Source organism: Carassius gibelio, chromosome B25 (assembly GCF_023724105.1).
Source record: "Carassius gibelio isolate Cgi1373 ecotype wild population from Czech Republic chromosome B25, carGib1.2-hapl.c, whole genome shotgun sequence".
NCBI lineage: Eukaryota > Metazoa > Chordata > Actinopteri > Cypriniformes > Cyprinidae > Carassius > Carassius gibelio.
In genome coordinates, this window is record NC_068420.1 from 729,958 (window position 1) to 737,688 (window position 7,731).

At 34.3% G+C, this 7,731-nt stretch overlaps 1 long non-coding RNA gene across 2 annotated transcripts in view; it reads right to left on the reverse strand.

The window, feature by feature from the left end:
• Positions 1 to 7,362, reverse strand: part of LOC128014751 (uncharacterized) — a 243,210-nt gene extending 235,848 nt beyond the window's left edge. The window contains exons 1-3 of one of the 2 annotated variants that reach the window (XR_008183645.1): positions 7,069 to 7,362; positions 6,582 to 6,714; positions 6,100 to 6,237 (exon numbers count right to left, since the gene is read on the reverse strand). This is a non-coding gene — a long non-coding RNA (uncharacterized LOC128014751). Of the gene's footprint in view, positions 1 to 6,099; positions 6,238 to 6,581; positions 6,715 to 6,852 lie in introns of both variants that reach the window. The other variant, XR_008183643.1, reaches the window with a different exon arrangement.
• Between the last annotated feature and the right edge of the window lie 369 nt (positions 7,363 to 7,731).

Below are 7,731 nucleotides of genomic sequence, written 5' to 3' on the forward strand. Positions count from 1 at the left end.
CACTTTGCTTTATGTAATAATTGTCAAATATTTTGATTTCAGATATGGGAAAAGCACTTAAGATGACCACACGTTTCAGGAACGTTAAAATTAAGTTGGTGAGGAGGTCTATGGTGGGCCCTGCAAGTTTTCTACCTCAGTCAAGGTCTTCCCCAGCCCAGCTACAAACAGAGCCACCCTTCAGACCCTTCTATTACATCTCAACTGACTGAACCTGATGATGTGACACCAAGCTGTTCTGAGAGTGCATACAGTAAGGCAAAGAAGAGAGAGCTTCATGCCTGGGATGCAGTCAAGGATGAGATGCTTAAGGTGACGTTTGAATGTTCAGCACCGATCACTACCCAGTGTGCTGTCTGCTGAGAACATGCTGATTATAGGTGCATTGAGTGCAGCTCCACTGCAGTGTTTTGTGAGGTTTGCCTGAAGAGGATTCACAGAAATTTACTGCATCTTCCTGAAAAGTGGAATGTAAGAACAATAACATACAGTCTTACATTGCTATTGCTATACTTGCATACAGACAGCAAACTCACAGTAATGTCAACAGATTCATTCGATACTTCAAATTGTTTTAGCACTATGCAGTATCAACTGTTAGTGTCACAAGTTTGTTGTTTTAAAAACATTAGAGCTATCCATCTTTCTTACAGAGTGTTTACTATGAGCCATCCTCCCTGGGGTTATTCCTATATTTACCTGAAGCCCATGGCACCCATGCTGTGTACACAAAGGACATGAAGATCATTGTCAGCACAGGTTTGTCATTTTACCAGATACAAAATCTTAATGTATTTAATTTTATTGACAGGTTAAGGAATTCAATCCTATTACATGTGGAGTAATGATTTCCTTTAAGGAATTAATCAAATTTGTGATGCAATTAAAAAAAAAAAAAGTTGTTTGTTGATTCCAATAATTACAAACATGAAGTTATATGTGACACACTCAAGTGATTTAGTCTATACTATATAAACTAAATGTATAGTTTATATACTATCATGATGGCTAAAAATGTATAACCTGAATCCACTGTAAGTCGCTTTGGATAAAAGCATCTGCTAAATGCATACATTTAATTTAATTTAATTTATACTGAAATGGTAGTCTCTATAGTAGTACTAGGTTATGTTTTTATGTTATTTTCCTCTTTATATTTGGCAGGAGGGCTCTGCACCATTACAGTCTAGATGTGTGCGTGTGTGAACCAGAAGCCTGCACTCTGCTAAGATATGGGCTCTGACCAGACAGCCTTCTCCATCCCTCTGCTAGAGCTTGTTGTTTCTCTGGCACTGGAGTGTCAGGTTTCTCTTGAGGGTTTTTGCAACACCCCATATCCCATTTTAGGCATCACCACTTCCGACAAAGATGTTTGTGTGATATTTGCCCAAAATTAAATGATGGAACCATATGCCCAGCATGTCCAAAGGTTGGTTATAATTCCAGCGTGGTTCTTAATTAATTAATGGCATAGAATTAAAATCTGAATTAATATTAAACTAAGTTAATTTGTGTATGTAGTATTATAATAGAAGTAATAGTATAAATGTATAAACCTGGTGCGGGTACAAAACCATTGTTACTGTAAGTGTTTGTTTTCCAGGCGGATGGAGATATGATTGTCACATTGGATGCCAACTTTGGCCTTGTGAGGAATCCAAGCTCTGGTACAAGTGTGGTTGATCCATTACACTGAACCCGCATGAGTAATACCTGCTATCACATCTTGACAGCTCAAAGCCTCAAGAGGTTAATCATTGTTGCAGAATTTCATGGCCTGTGTACATGAAATATTAATTAAACTTGTGAAAAAAGATCACTATTCCTCTCATAAATCTATGTTTTCCTTAAATCTTTAGGACTGCAGTAAGCTGCTCTCATTCAAGGTATCCAACAGATACATAATATAATATAATTTAATTACTTTACTGCGTTACTTGTGCAGACATGTTGTTTTACCAGGTCTGATCTCTTTTAAAACTTAGGCACTGTATTTAAGCATACATATCACCACTAGTCTGTCTGTATGAGTACAAAATTAAAAAATAAACGGTCTATAATTGTTACTGTACAAGCAGAGTAAAATATTTCTATAAAAAATATTGGACTACTTTTATTTTGCATAGAATACATTGTTCAACAATATTTTTGCACACTCATCCAACTGCATTTATTACCACTCATACTGTTTATATAATCCTTCATTGCTCTGTTCACAATGTACATACAATCCCTACATTACATTCATATTTATATTCTGTATATACTCTGATCAATATTGTATATAGCAACTCCACTGTACATTCTGTATATCATAGCTTTACTTACTCTGCACTTTTATGTATATAAAACACTATATTCTTGCACTTCTGGTTAGATGCTAAATGCATTTCATTAGCTCTGTACTTGTACTCTGCATAATGACAATAAAGTTGAATCTAATCTAAAAAAAAAAATGTGTTTACCATAATGTAATATGTTATTTACTGTAATGTACAAATGTGGTCAATGTGTGGGAGGTGTTTTGTTTTTTGTGAGCTCACCATCAAAATCCCCTTCGACTGAGTTGAAATGAAAATAAATTATTGGATCTTGAATCCTCTGAACCAACTATGAGTTTGTAAAAAAATAAAATAAAAGGGAACATAGTATTGACTCTACGAGTTACAGCCATGTTTTCAGCCATGGCGTTCTGCACTTATTCACAGCTCATTTATAGTCAATGAAAAGTAATTTACTTAATAAATAACATACAATGAATGTACAGTCATAATCCGTATGTGACAGTGTGCCACATACAGTAGGTTCCTACATAACTGTTATTTGCTTGAAATTCTCCAGATCCAAGCCTATGTAATTGAACATTTTTTTTCTCTTCTTCAAATTGGCTGCTTTCATTTTATTTTCACTTTCTTCTTTCAGTGAATGTATATTACATTTAGTTTGTTCGTTGTTCGTTGCCATGGTGGTTACGCTGCTATCGCTGAAACCACGTGGCTTGCATAACGTAGTTCCGCCCAAAAGTATTTTATTCACAAGACACTTTTTTTTAAATGATGAATTCAACATATGTCCACGAAAAAACAACAACAAACAGATAACTCAACAATACGATATATTAATATAACTTTTGCACATTTCCCCTTCGATTCAGAGAAACACATTTTTGGTAGCAGAAGGTTACGGAAGTGCATTGTGTTGTGGGCGGGGTTTGCGGTTTCTACATTTCGGTTAAAAAGTCTTAAATAAACAAATATATTTAGATTTTCTTAACGTAAATCATCTAGATGCAGTGTAATTAATAGATTGGTTGTACTAGATATTTGATATATTCAGTAGATATATCTTTTTACAACCCTAATTTCCAACCCTAATTCGCAAACCAGATAAACTACAACTGCAGTGCTTGATTTGTATCAAGCTGCACTGAGTAGCTATAGGGAATTGTAGTTTTTAACAAATTTGTGTATTTCTTAGAATTGGATATTGCAAATAGTGAGTTGAGAGTACAGTGTGGAGTTTAGGCGGATTGTAAACATATCTATGTAATCAGATTTTAAATGTCTAAATTTTAAATGGGTACTTTTAACCAGATTTGACAATATCCCAAGCTGTTGACATCATAAATGAGGACAAGAGCTCTCTATAACAGTTAGTCCCACGTGTGTAGCCCTTTTTATTGCTTAATTATAAGCCTTCAAATATGCACCAAGGTGATGTTTCAAAGGTCAGTATTTCAAAACAGGAGCCATGTAGAATCTTCATACTTACATATGTTACTCTCTGGGTCAAGACCTTTCTAACAATGTATGTGGTTTAGCTCTATGACAAAGTTTTAATTTTCTCATTTCACATGCACAAGCCATCTCGGGTGTAGTTTCAGAGAGCTATTTGAAGGCTCAATAGCCATAGCCTATATAAAAAGAAGCTATTTGCTTGTTTGTTTGTTTCTGACTTTGTAAACAGATTTATGAACCCACAACATGACAAATACCTTGTCCGCACACACACACACACACACACAGAGACTCATTTTGCATTTCTGTTTGGTACACACATGGCTTATATATATATATATATATATATATATATATATATATATATATATATATATATATATATATGCAATCTAATTATGGGATGGTTCACCCAAAAATGAAAATTCTGTCATCATTTACTCACCCTCATGTCGTTCCAAACCTGTATGAGTTGCTTTCTTATGTTGAACATAAAATAAGATAATTTGAAGATTGCTGATTGGTTATTTTTTGCTGATTGGTTATTATAGATTGGTAATTGCTGGTAAAAGTTAAAGTTTTTACAAGGTTTCTGAGCAGAAGATGGTTAAATGTTTTCTCAGTCCATGTTACCAAAACTCATGTGTCATTTAAAAAGCATGTTTGAAAGCATTGAAATTAATTCCTTTGCATTCATCTAAATGCAATGTAATTAATAGTTTGGCTATACTAGATATTTTATATGTTCAGTAAATATATAATTTTACAACCCTAATTTGCAAACCAGATAAACTAATCAGATTTTAAATGTATAATTAATTATATATAATAAATATAATTGACCGACAGCACTTTGAATTGAAATGTAGTCTACCCTCGGCAGACAACTGCAAACAAAAGTGGAACACACCAGTCCTCCCTCACATAAACTGACAATAAACTTTATTTATCTGAATCCAAGGAGAAACAATTGGTATCCTTAACACAGATAAAATGATACCCTTCACATTTTCTCTTAAATGTTTATCATTAAAATAAAAGCGTAACAGTAATTGTGAAGAAAATACTTCAGAGTGGAAGTAAGCAATGCCATAGAAACCATTTAAATTTAAAATAAATAAATTGTAGTGTTCAGCTGTATACCAAAGTTTCTACAAGTACCAGTAACCATCTTTTCAATATATTTTTTGCCAAGCATCTCCTAGTGACAGCAAAACTGTGAAAAATATAAAGTTATGTGAAGCATCTAATCATAACATGAAATCATACTCTGACCCACTGTTGTGAATATTATGGTGAGGTCCTTGCTAAAACACAGCCCTACTGAACCAATGATGAAACGGGTGTATATATATATATATATATATAAAAAAACTATGTAGACTCAATTCAGTACAATATAACTTTATTGGTCCCCACATAAGTCCTGTATAAAGGAGACCACATTGATGGTGCCAACAAACAACAATAAATAAAAATTGGGGTGAATGAAAATAACAAAAAGATCACAATTTTCTTCTTACGTGTGAAGTATGGTCATTACAATACATTTGCAGCATATGTATGTATTGTGTGTGTGTGTTTGTATGGATGGGTTGGGGGCCGTCAACACAGTAAAAACAACCCAAACAAGTAACAAGATACATCTTCAGGGTGTTTGCATGGTGTCTTCACACTGGCAGTGAACGCACATGTTCTTTTTAAAGCCACATGCTGTGTGTGACCATGATTGGCACACTGTGCACTGAGACCATGAACTCCACTTCTTTCTTGCATTCTTCTTCTTATCATCAAAATGGACGCGGCAGACACAGCACAAATTGCCTCTATCTACCAAAGAAAAAACACAAATATTTTGAAAGTCAAGCGAGTTAGTTTAAATCATACTCATCACTATATTTAAAGCAACATCTCAAAGGCAGCTTGTTCATTTTTAACTGTTGCCAAAGGAATATGTGGGTATTGCACATCAATTGATCTCAGATCAGAAATGGATGTAAATCAAACCTGAGACAGAGGGGTAACTAAATTTTAATTTAAGAAATCTCATGACCACTTTGTTCTTCAGCTGCTTCCAGTTTGAGATGGTGGTATGAGTCTTTGACAATTTCTTCAATGTGCGAATATTTGATGTTGATAGCCTTGGAATATTTTTTTGTAACAAACTCATTTGAAATTATGATAAAAACTAGAGATAAACTATCCAGTTTTCTAACACAATGTTTTGCTCACACCACAATTGCTGTTGATCATCCTTCCATCTAATACTTTAAGAATACCACTAATGCTTAGCAAATGAATCCTGTTTCCAAACCTCTAACTTCAGCTTCTTTAAGTCCATTGTAATTTGGGCATCCCTCACCTCAGGGTTTAGGTCCTGTGCCTGCCCATGTGCCCTCAGTGCTGCTGCCTCTTGAATGTATTTCTGCCTCTTGAATGTATTTTTGCTTTGCATCTTCCCCCAATGTGGCGCACCTGCCCTTAATATCATTCATTGTGCCTGAGGAAAAACTTAACGCATTAGAGTCAGCATCTCCTTTTTAAAGTAAATTCATACAACGCAATTAGTACTTGGGTTGTGAAAACCATTTATCTGTAAAAACTCTGTAAAAACAAGATAACGTGTAAAGTAGATGCCCTGATGATTCTTTTCAATACACTCAGCATTCTTAAACTGATGAATGCAATTTGCGTGAGTGAAGTACTTCCCAAATACGATCATGAAAATCTGTTTCATGACGTTTCATGACCCTCATAAACCTTATGTCAACAAGGCCATCATGTATGAAAAGAAACAATTTAGTATAAAAAAAATAAAAACAGTCTTTAAATTTTGTTTCTCACCTTTGTTTTTGAATATGTCCCAACAAAAAAGATTGTAAGGCGACAGCTCTCTAATGTGAACTTTGGCCTTTGATGGCCGGGGCTCAGACGAAGCATTGGTCATTTGTGATCTTTTGTAATTACCAATCCAGTTCTGAAAAACAAAAAAATAGCAAAAGGGTATTACACCAATTAAACCGAATGTTAACAAAACACATCATTTATACAAGCAGTGCAGCAGAATGATTTATTTATTTGACATGATGTTTGTTAGTGTAGCACAAAAGTAAACCTTATTTCTACGACACTGGTGTCCAAACCAGTAGCTGATGCAGCTCTTGGTATTAATTCTGAAACAACTCATGTCATTCCAGCCTTAAAAAATGATTTCAGGGTTTCCTTTTGATTCCCATTAATGGGAGTTCTCTCTTGTTGCATAACAACAAATAAAGAAATAGATAGTCAGTAATAAATCAGTAATAAAAAAAGACAGTGTTGCAGATCACACCATCGTTCTCAGACACTCTTGCCTAATGCTTCTAGATCAGCAACTGTAAGGCTTATCTCTCTGCGCCATCTTCAACCTAAAACACAAACAGAGAGAAACTTGCACAAGACAGATTTGTGAACAATATATTCTAATTTTGGATAGTTCAACAAAGACATAGTAATAAAAGTATTAAAGTAATAAAACAAACTTGCCACAGAAGTCCTTGCAACCAGCTGGAAATATATGCTGTAAAGGGAGACCCAAAAGTTAGGTAAAGAGACATTAATGTAACACAAGCAGGCAGACAGACAGCTAAACAGACAGACAGACCTTTGGGTTTTATTTTTCAAGTTCAAGATATATATATATATATATATATACACAGCTAGCAAGCTTTAGAGAGTGAGAGAGAAAGAGAGAGACAGACAGATAGATAGATGAAAGTGTAATTTATTCATGTGATGTGCAGCTATATTTTCAGCATCATTCCTCCAGTCTTCAGTGTCACATGATCTTCAGAAATCGGAATAATATAATGATTTATTATTAGAATTATCAACAGTTTTGCTGATAAATATTATTTTGGAATCTGTGATACTTTTTTCAGGATTCTTTGATGAATAAAAAGTTAAAAAGAAGGGCATTGATTTAAAATATTAATATTTCCTAACAATATTCACT